Source organism: Talpa occidentalis, unplaced genomic scaffold (assembly GCF_014898055.3).
Source record: "Talpa occidentalis isolate TD23 unplaced genomic scaffold, MPIMG_talOcc4v2.1 talOcc4.11, whole genome shotgun sequence".
In the NCBI taxonomy this organism is placed as follows: Eukaryota; Metazoa; Chordata; class Mammalia; order Eulipotyphla; family Talpidae; genus Talpa; species Talpa occidentalis.
Window position 1 is genome coordinate 19,187,473 of NW_023601104.1, and position 16,023 is coordinate 19,203,495.

Here is a 16,023-nt window from a genome sequence, read left to right on the forward strand (position 1 = left end):
TTCACTCTCTTATAGTTATTCATTTTCCTGGTCCCTTATTTAAGTTTTCTAGATTCCTGCTATGAGTGAGACCATCCGGTATTTTTCTTTTTCTTTTTGGCTTATTTCGCTGAGCATGATTCCTTCCAGCGCCATCCATGTTGCTGCAAATTGCATGTGTTTATCTTTTTTGAATGCTGAATAATATTCCATGGTATATATGTACCACATCTTGATCCAGTCATCTATGTATAAGCACTTTTTATTTATTCTCCCATTCATTCAACAAACTTTATTTGAGCTCCTTACTCGACTCAGGACCTCTGTTAGCCCCTAGGACTATATCACTTCTGCCCTCACTGGACCTGGAGTCAGGTGGCGCCAAAACTACCAGAGTCTGAGCTTCACACAGGCTGAGTTCAATCCTGGCCAGGGAGCTAACCCACATGTAGCGCACTAGACCTCTCCTTTCTTGCCTCCTGCTCTCCTCAGCAGTGTATTTCAGCAAATCTGCCTTTTCTACTCCCCACTCTGTCTCTGATGAATCCTCTCAACCCCCACACCTATGGCCTACACCCCAGTTCTTCTACACAAAAAACTAAATAAGCACACCACATTTTAGGCTGAAGCAGTGAAACTCCCTTGTTTCTTTCTCTCAGGATTTGTAAAAATCACAAGTTCTTGCTAGTTCTTGACTCAGCTCTGCTCAGGCTGACATGGAGATGCTAATAAATGGGGCTTAGAGAAACTCAAAAATCAGTTACCACCTTAAACAAATGACTAACAGAATATAACTTTTTGCTTCACACTGCAGATTTGTAGTCAATACCAGAAATAGAAATGTCACTCATTTCCACAATTCTGTGATTTAAGACAGACTTAGATATAGAAGAACCACTGAATCTTAAAAATGTGACAAGACCTTTTCATTGATACAGTGTGGAAGGAAGAACATAGGTTTTACAATCATAAGTATTTATGTTCAGAGGGTGCCTCTGCCAACTACTCACTAGCCCAGGACCACTTTCTTCTCAGATCTTCAGTGTTTTCATCTGAATAGTGAGAATAAAACTACACTTCTAAAAATATCATTATTATAAGAATTAAATACAATGTGTTTGTGTTCCACATCTAACAAACTATAGTTAATCAAAAAAGTATTACCATTATCACCTATTTGCTAGCACTATATGTATAAAATAATTGGAACTTTTTTTTTTTAACATTAATACCAACACACAGCGCCTCCCTAGTGGCACAGGGGTTGGAGTCTCAGCACTATTAAGCTACCACCAGCTACTGCAGCATGAGTTCAATCCCAGGCCAGGGAGCTAACCCACATGGCGCAGCAGACCTCTCTCTCCTGTCTTGCCCACTGCTCCCCTCAGCAGTGTATTTCAGCAGATTCACCTTTTTTGTTCTCCATTGTGTCTCTGGTGAATCCTCTCACCCCCCACACCTCTGGCCTATGCCCCAGTTTGTATGCATAAATAAATAAATCTTTAAAAAAATGAAATCGTAAAAATGAAAATGTAATAAGTAAAGTCAACTATCTCGAAGGTCATTTAGACTAAGCACTAAGGTCTAAATTGGTGCCTGAGGAATGGTTTCTGGGGAGTGCAGCTCTATTGCTACATCTAAAGCTACAACCTTTAGGTGACTAGGGGAAATGGGTGTATTCAGTGGAAGGAACAAAGATCCCTTACTCATTAAAATATCCTTGTAGATAATTTGGTGTTCCTATTATGTATCAAAGGAAAGAATATACTGATATGGTCAAAAAATAATAACAGTACAAAACACAACAAAGCAAAAATGGACAATTATAAATCAGAGACATCCTGCAGGGGAGGAGGAGGGAGAGGGATGAGAGGAGGGAGGGAGGAGCACAGGGGACTGAGGTGATGGTGCACGGGTGCCTTGGGGAAGGAAACTATGGGGACTACACCTGAGGGGGTGGGGGGAAGCAAATATTGTTTAAAAATGAACAATGATGTAAAAAATAAAAAATTTATTTAAAAAAAGAAAAGAATATACTGACCTGACTATTTTTTTGATTATGAATGAATAAATAAGCAGGCAGTTTCTTGTGAATTTGGTGTGTGAATAACTCCTTCTGATTCAATCACAAAGTTGGCAGAAAGAAATCAGGCTTTTGGCCTACAAAGCATTCTACAATGGTTCACAGGATATTGATTGTCCTGGGAAACCAAATCACAAGGGACTATTTCACAGACAATCATGATCAGGATGCCAGGTACTGTGTAAAGTGCTTTACAAAAATATTTCCATGTAATAACAATAGCAATTCTCTTTTACAATTTAGAAAAAATGGGTTTAGAGAGTTTAACACAACTATGAGTTTGGAGTCAAACCAGGTCTGTCTCACTTGGAAGTAAAATTACGTGATCCTGGTTCTAGATTGCTTCCCTCAAAACAAAGATCTTTGGATTCTTATGGAACTTCTCTAAGACATTTCTAACTCCATAAAAAATACATTTTGTAACTCAAACATGTTTCTTAGTGAGAGATGCCAGGTTTAATTCATGCAAATGGTATCTTAATTTTTTAAAGGGAATAGTGAGGATACCAAAAACAAACAAATTAATACATATGAAAAAGTCTTTAATAGATAATGAAACAAATTGTGTAGCAATTTTTTGAAATAATTTATCAGGAGCCAGCAAGGGTTTACTAAGGACAAATCATTGCATATTCAGTAAATGTCTATTTTCAGTAGCATAACTAATGCCAGAGACAACTTTTACTTTATTTCAGTGAGACATTTAACAAAATCCCTGCTGGATTATTGTACCAAAATATAGCTACTGACCAGATATCAACTGACCTCTGCAAAATAGTAGATCCTTTGGTAAATTCACCATTGTTGAATTTCTGACCTTTAGCCTGGCCAGCTCAGAAATTCAATCACTTCATGCATATAAAATCCTTAAGACAATGATTGTTGAAGAGATATAAACCTATATCCCTAAATCATTTACAATTTAGTAAATTAATGTTACCTCAGCTAAAAAAAAAAAAAAGCACAGGGGCCTCCCTGGTGGCACAAGGGGTTAAACACTGTATTATGGGGCAATCCACAGCCTCTGCAGCATGAGTTCTATCCCCGGCCTGCCAGGGAGCAACCCACATGGCGCAGCAGACCTCTCCTGTCCTGCCCGCTGCTCCCCTCAGCAGTGTATCCAGTAGATCTGCCTGTTTGCCCCTCACTCTGTCTCTGGTGAATCCTCTCATTCCCCCCCTCACCCCACACCCCATACATCTCTGTCCTACACCCCAGCTCTGATATGCATAAATAAATAAAATAAATCTTTTTTTAAAAAAAGCACAATTAAAAAAAAATTAATGATTATCACCAAAGACTTTAAAAAAGTGTTAGCAATACTATATTGAATGTATTTTACATATAGAAAAAAAAACTCATCTTTAATGCACAGTTGGGTGAATTTTAGCAAATGTATATACTGATTTAACCACTAATCAGATTAAGATATAGATCATATCCATCATCCCAGGAAATTTCATTTCTCTTCCAGTCAACACCTCCATCATCCAGAGGCAATGATATTGTGATTTTTACCACTGTGGATTATTTTTATTGTTCTTCAAACTTTGCACACATGGAATTATACAATATGATTCTTTTGTATCTGATTTTTAAAAAAATATTTATTTATGTATTTATTTTTGTGCAGAAGAACTGGGGTGTAGGCCAGAGGTACGAGGGTGAGAGGATTCACCAGAGACAGAGTGGGTAGCAGAACAGGTGGATCTACTGAAATACACTGTTGAGGGGAACAGCAGGCAAGTCAGAAGAGGTCTGTTGCGTCATGTGGGTCAGCTCCCTGACCAGATCAAACTTAGGTGGCAGTGGTTGATAGTGCTGAAACTTAACCCCTAGGCCACCAGGGAGGCCCCTGATATCTGACTTTGTATGCTCCACATTATATTTGAAATTCAATCATATTGTTGCATACATCAAGTTTGTTCATTTTTACTTCTAAACAGTATTCCACGATATGAATAATAGCAGTTATATATTTTGTTGATGAACATATATTTTGTTGGAACATATATTATGGACATATATTTTTTTGAACAAAATATAATTTTATTCATCTGCAGTGAAAAATGTAATAGGCTGGTGGTCCAGATGGTAGGGTCAGTCTAATCAGCCTATTCTCTCCCTGTTGGTTCATTATGTGGGAAGTTGAATCCAGAAAGTATCTGCTTAAGCGTAAAATCAGAACAAAGGGAGTTTGCTAGATGATTCAAACGTCCAACATTTTGACAGAGACATTCTATCAGGAGGCCTGAATAAGACTAGATGAATAGGGCCTTCCCGGTGGCACAGCAGGTTGAGGGCTGCGCTCTGAAGCTGTCCACAGCCTCTGCAGTGCGGGTTCGATCCTGGTCTGCAGTGCTGGTTCAATCCGGGCCAGCCGGCAAGAATCCCACATGGCACAGCAGACCTCTCCTGTCGCTCCCCTCAGCAGTGTATTTCATCAGTCTGCCTGTTCTGCTCCCTGTTCTGCCTCTGGTGAATCCTCTCATCCTTCCGCACCTCTGGCCTGTACCCCAGCTCTTGTATAAAAATAAATAAATCTAAAAAAAAAAAAAAGACTAGATGAATAGACCAATATTTTTCTTAGGGAATCTCCTTCAACATGTGTCTCTATAGCTGATTTCAGGCCCTATGATCGACAGACACATCCTCTCTTTAAGCGTAGTAACTATAGGCATGTCCCTCTTTAAGAACATGCTTGGACTATTTCAGCTGTTGGTTTTTAGTTGAACTATCTGACAGGCTCCTTTCTATCCACTCTCAGTTCTTGAGGAGAGGGCTTCCCTCTTACCTGGCTTAATGGATCACCCACAATATTTATCCCACAATTGAGAGGCAATGGTGCTCCCAACACCTGGAAGACTCATGTAGAGTCAGCTTCCCCTCAGCCTATTCTGAAAGAGGAAGGGTTGTTAAATCTTCAGATGGGCAGGATAGCTGATACAGGAGCTAATGGAATCAAAATTCAAAATAATATAAGCAGATTAGGGGGCCTCCCTAGCGGTGGAAGGGGTTAAGTCTCAGCATTATAAAGCTATGGGCAGCCACTGCAGCACAAGTTCGATCCCCGGCCAGGGAGTTAACCCACTTGGTGCAGCAGACCCCTCCTGTCTCACCTGCTGCTCCCCTCAGCAATGTACTTCAGTAGATCTGCCTGTTCTGCTCCCCATTCTGTCTCTGGTGAAGTCTCTCGCCCCCTGCACCTCTGGTCTACACCCCAGCTCTTGTATGCACAAATAAATAAAATAAATCTTTAAAAAATAATAATAATATGAGCAGAGTAAAGCACAAACCAAAGCAACAATATAAATAATAGAGAATTCTATGTAAGTCCAAGACACATAAACCATAAGATAGTTTTGGAGAAATCTTATTTGCCAAAACATCCATTTGAATAGTTTTATAAAAATGACCTCATTAGGGGCGGAGCAACATGGCTGCGAGGAGACGCTGCGAGTAAGATCTCCCATTAAAAAAAAGTTAATAAGGAGGAAAAGCGGCAGGTCCCAGTGAGAACCGGGACACGGAAGATAAACGGACGACTCCAGCAAACTACCCGAAGAAGAAAGTGGCCATAAAAGAGGACCAGAAGGGAGGAAGCGCAGAACCCTGCTCCCCTCCCCCGCCCACAGAGGCGGCACTCTCCGACCAGCAGAGAGGAGGAAAACAACAAACCAAAACGGCCAACAAAAACAAACGACGCAGCAAGCGGGACTGTGAGTGGAAAGGAACTATTGCAGCCACCACACCCCGTGAACGGGAGCTGTGGAGAACCCCCGCAGGATCCGCCGTGGCGGTGAGCGAACGGCTCCGGGCGCCATTGAAGAGAGACCCCGCCCAGGAGGAGACCAGCCCCAGCACACAGCCCCGGCCGCCCGGTAAGCCTGCGCGGAAAGCGGCGCGCTGGAAAAGCAGGCGCGGATCACGGTCAGGATTGCGCGGAAAGCAGCGCGGATCGCGCTGAAAAGCAGTGCGGTTGAAAAGCAAACGCGGATCCAGATCGGATCGCAGCTGCCCAGGTGCCCGCGCCTGCGACCGAGGCTTGCGGGGAGACGCGCGGAGGCCCTCCCTGAGTGAGCAGGAACCAGGCCCAGGCACGGGAGCGGGATTCAAAAGGCGCCATTCCCGCGCCACTGATCTGGGCTACAGCCCGAGTCCTGGAACTGAGGGCTTTGGAACTGAGACCCGGGGCACGAAATTAGGGGCGTGGGTTCCCCACGACGGTGGGGCACAAGGCAGACACAGCACCCCAAAGCCGTTGAGGTGTACCCTACCATCCCCGCTCTGCTCCCTGTCCCACGGGGTGGAAAATCAGCTCCCCAAGGGCTCCAGGAGAGATCTCTGGCACCACCTAGCGACTTGAAGCCAGCACAGGCTCCTGAAGGAGCTAGTGGCCAGCTGGGGAGTTAGCCCACGCCAGGCCCCTTCCGAACAGTAGTCTGAGCCCACAGGGAGAGCGAGCACCCACAGCCGGGGCAGACCAAGCGCGCAGAAGAGTGTGCCTGAGACTGGACGCGCAGGGAGTGTGTCCCACATCACCATTATAGAATAGGGACATTTCTTCAGTAAAGACTACCTGCAGAAGGCTTCCTCAGGAGCCAGAGGTGAGCGGGGGAAGTTTGCCCACGCCAGACCCCCTCTGGCCTGCAGTCCAAGCCCAGAGGGGGAGCAGGAACCCACCGCCGGGGCAGACCAGGCGCACAGGGGAGTGTGTCCCCACATCGGCATTTTAGAACAGGGACCTTTCTCCAGTAAAGACTGCTTGAAACTGACAGATGACTCCTGGAGGAACCAGAGGGGAGCAGAGAAGCCCACCCAAGATGCTGGCCAGTCCCAACAACACAGTGTCCCAACGCATACGGCAAATTAGAAAACAGACAGTAGGGAGGAGAAGAACCACACGCAACCTAGCAACTCTCCAGAGAAAAAGCACACCACAAAAAGAAAACCAGCCCCCAGATTGCAACGACAGTAACTTGGAAGAACTTCTGAGCCTTCCAGAAAGAGAATTTAAAATTGCCGTGATTAAAAAACTGACAGAAGTCATAAAGGAAAACAATGATAAGGGAAAAATAATCAACGATCAGAAGAATGAAATTGAGTCCCTAAAGAGGGAAGTAAAAGAAATGCAGGAGATCAAAGAATTAATGGAAGAACTAAAGAATTCTGGGAAAAGCAATGAAAGCAGAATTGATGAAATGGAAGAACGAATAAGTACTCTTGAAGACACAGAAATAAAAAGAACCAAAACAGAAAAGGAAAGAGAAGTACGAAGGAAAAAGAATGAAGAAAGACTTCGGGAACTATCTGACTCCATGAGGAAAGGAAATATAAGAGTTATAGGAATACCAGAAGGAGAGGAGAGAGAAGTAGGAACAGAGAAAATATTCAAAGAGATAATTGAAGAGAACTTCCCAAATGTGAAGGAGGAGCTGAAAATTGATATACAAGAAGCAAGAAGAACACCAAACTTCCACGACGAAAGGAAAAATACAGCAAGACACATAATAGTAAAGCTCCCAAGAATCCAGGACAAGGAAAAAATAATGAAGCTGGCAAGAGGGAAGAAACAGATAACATTCAAAGGAAAGCCAATCAGGCTGACATCAGACTTCTCCGAAGAAACACTACGGGCAAGGAGAGAGTGGAGGGACATAGTCAACAGACTCCAAGAAAACAGATGCCAACCAAGAATACTCTATCCCGCAAAGCTCTCCTTCCTCTTTGAAGAAAGAATATGGACTTTCCCAGACAAACAGAAACTCCGGAATTTCATAGCAACTAAACCCCCACTCCAAAAAATACTACAAGGAGTCCTAAAGCCAGAACCTCAGAGGGACGAATAACAATGAAAGAAGGCCAAAAAAAAAAAAAGTTATTAAAAGAATAAATAAATAAAATCAAAGGAAAGACAAACACAATGGCAAATACAGATGTTAACATATCAATATTAACTCTAAATGTAAATGGACTAAACTCTTCAATAAAAAGACACAGAGTTGCAGCCTGGATTAAGAAACAAAACCCAACCTTTTGCTGTCTCCAGGAAACACATTTAGCTACAAAAGATAAAAATAGGCTCAAAGTTAAAGGATGGAAAACAATCTTACAAGCAAATGGACCAAAAAAGAAAGCAGGAACAGCTATACTTATATCAGATAAAACAGATTTCAAACTCAAAAAGATAAAAAGAGACCCCAATCAGGTCACTACATTATGATCAAGGGGACAATACTTCAAGAAGAAATAACACTCATTAACATATACTCACCAAACGAAGGAGCACCAAAATATATCAGACAACTATTGTCCTCTCTGAAAACAGACATCAGAGAAAACACATACGTAGTGGGAGACTTCAACACACCACTATCAACAATGGATAGATCAACAAGACAAAAAATAAGTAAAGAAACCAAAGCTCTAAATAAGGACCTAGAGCAATTGGGCTTAACAGACATCTATAGAACACTAAACCCCAAAAAAACGGAGTACACATTTTTCTCAAGCGCACACGGGTCATTCTCCAGGATTGATCACATACTGGGGCACAAGACAAACATCAACAGATACACCAAGATTGAAATCATATCAACCATCTTTTCTGACCATGAAGGCATCAAACTAGAAATAAACCATAAAAAGAAGGCAAGGAACTTTCCTACCTCATGGAGATTAAAAACCACACTACTGGAAGACCACTGGACTAATGAGGAGATGAAAGAAGAAATTAAAAAATTTTTTGAATTGAACGACAAGGAGGACACCAATATCCTAAATGTATGGGATGCAGCAAAAGCAGTAATAAGAGGAAAATATATAGCAATAGAAGCTCACATCAAGAAACAAGAAAGAACTCAAAGAAACAACCTAATCTCGAAGCTCAAAGATCTAGAAAAAGAACACACAAAAAAACCCCAAAACCAGTAGAAGAAAAGAAATAATAAAAACCAAAGCAGAAATAAATGAAATTGAAACTAAAAAAACAATCCAAAAGATCAATGAAACCAAGAGCTGGTTCTTTGAAAAAATCAATAAAATAGACAAACCCCTAGCCAGGCTCACAAAGGAAAAAAGGGAGAAAGCACAAATAAACAGGATCATCAATGAAAGAGGAGAAATCACAACGGACACAGCAGAAATCAAAAGAATAATCAGTAACTACTATGAACAGTTATATGGAAACAAGTTTAACAATCTAGAGGAGATGGACAAATTCCTACAACTCTACAATCACCCAAAGCTAGATAAAGAAGAAATAGAACACCTAAACAGACCAATTATAATTAGCGAAATTGAAATGGTAATCAAAAACCTCCCCAAAAACAAAAGCCCAGGACCTGATGGATTTACAAATGAATTCTACCAAACATTCAGAGACGAATTAGTGCCTATCCTTCACAAACTCTTCCAAAAAATTGAGAAGGAAGGGACAATACCAAACACGTTCTATGAAGCCAACATTATACTAATACCAAAACCGAACAAGGACAACACAAAAAAGGAAAACTACAGGCCAATCTCCCTAATGAACACTGATGCAAAAATCCTCAATAAAATTTTAGCTATCAGAATCCAACAATGTATCCATAAGATAATTCACCATGACCAAGTAGGATTCATTCCAGGGACACAAGGATGGTTTAACATCCGAAAATCAATCAACGTTATCCAACACATCAACAAAAAGAAATATAAAAACCATATGATAATATCAATAGATGCTGAGAAAGCTTTTGACAAAGTGCAACACGCATTCATGATAAAAGCCCTTGAAATTCTTGGGATACAAGGAACATACCTTAACATCATAAAGGCCATCTATGACAAGCCAACAGCCAGTATCATTGTCAATGGTGAAAAGCTGAAAGCAATTCCATTAAGATCTGGAACAAGACAAGGATGTCCACTCTCACCACTGCTTTTCAATATAATACTGGAAGTCCTAGCCAGGGCAATAAGACAAGAGAAAGACATCCAAGGAATCCAAATAGGAAAAGAAGAAGTCAAACTATCACTATTTGCAGACGATATGATATTATACATAGAGAACCCCAAAAACTCCACAGAAAAGCTAATTCAACTCATCAATCAGTTCAGTAAAGTGGCAGGATACAAAATCAACACGCAAAAGTCAGTAGCCTTCCTATACACAAACAATAAATCTGAAGAAGAAGAAATCAAAAAAACCATCCCTTTCGTTATTGAAACAAAAAAAATCAAATATTTGGGAATAAATCTAACAAAAGAGGTAAAGGACCTATACAAAGAAAACTATAAAACACTGTTAAAAGAAATAGAAGAAGACACAAAGAAATGGAGAGATATCCCCTGCTCATGGATTGGAAGAATAAACATTATTAAAATGGCCATCCTTCCAAAAGCAATATACAGATTCAATGCTATTCCAATCAAAATTTCAATGTCATTCTTCAAAGAAATAGAACAATTATTGATGAAATTCATATGGAATCACAAAAAACCCTGAATAGCCAAAGCTCTCCTGAAAAAAAAAGAAGGGAATGGAGGCATCACACTCCCAGACTTCAAACTATACTACAAAGCCATAATCATCAAAACTGCATGGTATTGGAACAAGAACAGACATACAGACCAATGGAATCGAATAGAAAATCCAGAAATAAACCCACAGATTTATGGTCAACTAATCTTTGACAAAGGAGCAAAGACTATGCATTGGAGCAAAGAAAGTTTGTTCAATAAATGGTGCTGGGAAAACTGGGTCGCTACATGCAAAAGAATGAAGCTTGACCACTACCTCACACCATATACAAAAATCAACTCAAAATGGATTAAAGAATTAGACATAAGACCTGAAACCATAAAATATATAGAAGGAAATATAGGCGAAACACTACGTGATTTGCACATCAAAGATATCTTTACAGACACATCACCCAAAGCAGTGATAGTGAAGGCGAAGATAAACAGCTGGGACTACATCAAATTAAAGAGCTTCTGCACAGCAAAAGAGACAATAACAAAAACAAAGAGAAACCCCACCAACTGGGAGAACATTTTTGCACCCAACACTAATGATAAAGGACTGATCACAAAAATCTGCAAAGAGCTGATGAGACTCAACAACAACAAAGAAAATAATCCAGTCAAAAAATGGGCAGAAGAGCTAAAAAGAAACTTCTCTGAAGAGGAATTGCAAATGGCCAACAGGCACATGAAAAAATGTTCAACATCACTTGTCATCAGGGAAATGCAAATCAAAACTACCATGAGATACCATCTTACACCAGTGAGAATGGCACATATTAAAAAAACTAGCAACAACAAATGTTGGCGAGGGTGTGGAGAAAAAGGAACTCTTCTGCACTGTTGGTGGGAGTGCAAACTGGTCCAACCACTGTGGAAAGCTGTGTGGAGATTTCTGGACCTACTAAACATAGAGCTTCCATATGATCCAGCAATTCCACTCCTAGGTATTTACCCAAAGGACACAGAAACATCAATTCCAAAGAACACCTGCACCCCTATGTTTATAGCAGCACTGTTTACAATAGCTAAGCTTTGGAAACAACCCAAATGCCCAAAAATAGATGACTGGATCAAGAAGATGTGGTACATATATACCATGGAATATTACTCAGCATTCAAAAAAGATAAACACATGCAATTTGCAGCAACATGGATGGCGCTGGAAGGGATCATGCTCAGCGAAATAAGCCAAAAAGAAAAAGAAAAATACCGGATGGTCTCACTCATAGCAGGAATCTAGAAAACTTAAATAAGAGACCAGGAAAATGAATAACTATAAGAAAGTGAAAATCAAAATCAACAAAAAACTATGAACCAGAGACACTTTTAGGGGGGCAGGGGTGGGAGGGGAGGGACTGGGGTCAGAATGGGGGGGCTGCAATTGTATGGGGAATATAACAATAAAATTTATAAAAAAAAAAAATGACCTCATTAATTATATTCATATTTTACATTAATTGTATTGTATTTTTAATTGCATTGATTCAGACTATATCGAGAGAATACTTTTCAACTCTGGTCACCAAATTTAAAAGAAATTCTAATTCTAATAAGAAATTCACAGAGAGATGAATGGCACTACATTACTCATTCGTTTTTAGTGAAGAATGCAGATCACAAGGTAGTATTCAACACATACAGCTGACAGACAATAAGGGTATACATCAAAATGTTACTAGCAATAAAAATGAACATATATTCAGCATTGCCATACTGGTTGGGGAATAGCCGCAAAGAAATGATGAAGGCCGGGCCTCCCCGGTGGCGCAGCGGTTGAGCGCTGGGTTGCGAAGCTGCCCACAGCCTCTGCAATGCCCGTTCGATCCCCGGCTGCTCCCCGGCCACCGGAGGAGGGTCCCACATGGCGCGCAGACCTCTCCTGCCGCCCGCCGCTCCCCTCAGCAGTGTACTTCGGTCCTTCTGCCTGCTCTGCTCCCTGCTCTGGCTCTGGTGAATTCTCTCACCCTCCCGCGCTTCTGACTGTACCCAGTGCTTGTAACAATAAATAAATAAATCTTTAAAAAAAAAAAAAAAAGTAACATACCATCACTTTAAAAAAAAAAAAAAAGAAATGATGAAGGCCTTCCCTCATCCTGTGCACATTCTGGGAGGAAACAGGAAACAAGAAAATAAAAAGAGTTACTAGGTCCAAAGCAGTTCAATGAAGAAAAATAAAGTAGTAAGAAACAAGAGGAGGGTTAAGCTATTTGAGATAGAGTAGCCAAAGAAGACCTTTCCAGAGAAGCAGCATTTGAACAGAGACCTGAGTTTAGATAGACGACAAACTATGGACTGTATGCCAGATGTCAGTGGTTGCCTGTCTTTGTATATCTCAAGAACTAAGAATGGTTTTTAAATTTGTAAATGATTACATTTTTTGAAGGAAGAGTAATATTTTGTGATGTAAAAAATTAAATGCAACTCAAATTTTAGTGTTCCAAAATAAAGTTCTATTGCACACATGCATGTCTATGGTTGCTTTTGCACTATTAGTAGACTAAAGAGACCATAGGGCCTGCAAAGCCTAAAATACTTTTTATGTGGCCCTTATTGGAAATATTTATTGACCCCTGATATAAAAGAGAAAGCCCTGACAGCATATAAGGGAAGAACAACACACTGGCAGAAAGAATGGCAAGGACAAAGGCCAAGACTGTGGTTGGCTTGTGTTCAGAGAACTGCATGGAGGGCAGGGAGCAAAGGGAGACTGGTAGGAAGTGATAGGAAATGAGATCAGAAAGGAAACTGCAGGCCAGATCTCAGACTAAAGATTTTAATAGAGGTGGGAAGTCACTTAAGGGATTTGGAAAGGGAATGACATGATCTGACAGCCCACTGGGCAACAGATTGAAGGGCGGTTCTGAACCTATACCCCAAGGATAAAGAAAATATGTATTTTCACTAAACTTTAGCTGCAATTTAACATTTATTTCCGTTATTAATATAGACCAAAAAAAGTGAATTTTTATCAATGGAGATCAAATATTTTTATTTAGATCACAGTTGTTGTAATTATCCTGAAATATGTATTAATATTTCCACTTAGCAATTATTACAACTCCTATTATATCTTAATTAATATATTAATAAAGAAGTATCTTCATATACAGTTGTGTCACAAAAGTGCTTTTTAGATATTTTAATGATTATATTTAAAGGTAAATTGTTCCCTATTGAATGCAATGTGTTTTATATTAAGTATTTTTAAATATCCTTCTGGAGTCCATATGCTTGACTAGACTGCCAAGGAGGTCCAGGGTACAAGAAAGGCTGAAAATGGAAGAAGCAGGAAACATGTGATAGACTAAGTTTTATTTTTTTTTAAATGGTTTCTTTTTTTTTTTAAGATTTATTTATTTATTTATACAAGCACCTGGTACAGTCAGAAGCGCGGGAGGGTGAGAGAATTCACCAGAGCCAGAGCGGGGAGCAGAGCAGGCAGAAGGACTGAAGTACACTGCTGAGGGGAGCAGCGGGTGGCAGGAGAGGTCTGAGCGCCATGTGGGACCCTCGACCGGCAGTCGGGAATCGAACCGGCGCTGCAGAGGCTGCAGGCAGCTTCGCAACCCAGTGCTCAACCGCTGCACCACCAGGGGAGGCCCTAGACTAAGTTTTAGAAGAGGATATTAAGTGGGTTCAAGCCATATATTTTAATCTGCCTGTACATAGTAAGCGCTGAATATGTGTTCATTTTTATTGCTATTAACATTTTGATTTATACCCTTATAGTCTGTCAGCTGTATGTGTTGAATACTACCTTGTGATATGCATTCTTCACTAAAAATATATCATAATCATCATTCTTTGTCATAACACAAGATTTATTGCTTATTCATTTTTTTAGAGTATTGCTTATTCATTTAATGGTCAGAGTATTGCTTATTCATTTAATTCTTATCACTGGATGTTTACATTCTTATTTCTGTTGATATAAAAAACATGATAAATATAAGGTTAATCTTTGCACATCCATTATTATTTTCATAGGATACATTCTAAAATTGGAACTGAGGGACATTACTCAGTGTGCAGAAATTGTTCAGTCCTGCTAGTTGGGATTTCATCTCCCTTCTTGGTTCACACACACATGTGTAACCATCAGCATTAACCTGCCTGGTTTAAGCCAAGCTCCCAAAGTTTCTCCAGAGATTCATACACATTCATGGTCTGGCTTATTCTTACTTTCGGTATAGAATTGGAGTTTACAAGAAGGCTGTGCTCAAATCAATGAACCCAAACTACATCCTAGCATCCACGTGGTGGCAGTATGTCCTAAATATTGGATCAAATACCCAAAAGGAACCAAGTACTTCCTTCTGTTATTTCAAGAGTACCTTCTTGTAAACCCAATCCTATAAGGTGATATCCAATGCCGCATGAATGGAAAAAGGTAGGATCACTTTGGAAAATACTACTAGGTCAGTTCAGTTGTGTGGTAATTCTGGAAGTTTTCTTTGTGGGTTACTTCAAATAACTTGTTTTTAACTTTATAATGTTAACTTTTCTCATTACAAATACCAGATTTCAAAAATTTTTAGAAAGATAAAAGAAATCACAATATTTTCATTAATGCTAGTAATACTATTATATTCTAGTCCTTTCTCATCTGAAGATATTTTTATAGTTGTAATCAAAGTATACATAAAATTTGCTTTCCTGCCAGAATTAATCACATTTAGAAATTAATATATTGAAATAAAATATAAACATTGGTAATACTCATTTCTAGGACAGGCAGTTACAGATCATTATTTTTTAAGCATTTTGTATTTTCTATTTTCAAAAATCAGGGAAAAAATAATCCTAAAAATTTTATTTGGTTCCATTTGCATCCCACATAACCCAACATTTCTACTCTTAGGTGTATTTCCAACAGAAAGGCATACAAATATGCTTCAAAGGCATGTACTAAATTGTTTATGACAACATTATTTCACTTCTCAGTTGATGTCTTTGCTTCCTACTCAGTGAAAAGACTTAAACCACCACAAGAGGGTTTCCACAAATCATCTACCACCTGCATCTACCTACACCTACACTCAAACTTTCAGTGTTCCTCCAGTTCCTATAGACAAAGTGATCACAATACCCAGCCTGGCAGCTTGTGGTCTAGTTAACCCTCTCATCTGTTCAAAACTAGAATCCAGTAATTCTTCCCTCTCTGTCATTACATCGATATTTTTTTGCCTTCTGCGGGATTATTCCTATCAACACATAAATATATAGAATTTCTACCATTTTTTTAAAGATTTATTTATTTGTTTGTTTGTTTGTTTATACAAGCACTGGGTACAGTTAGAAGCGCGGGAGAGAATTCAGAGTCAGAGCAGGGAACAGAACAGACAGACTGACAAAGTACACTGCGAAGGGGACCAGTGGGCCGCAGGAGAGGTCTGCACGCCATGTGGGACCCTCGCCGGCGGCCAGGGATCGAACTGGCGCTGCGG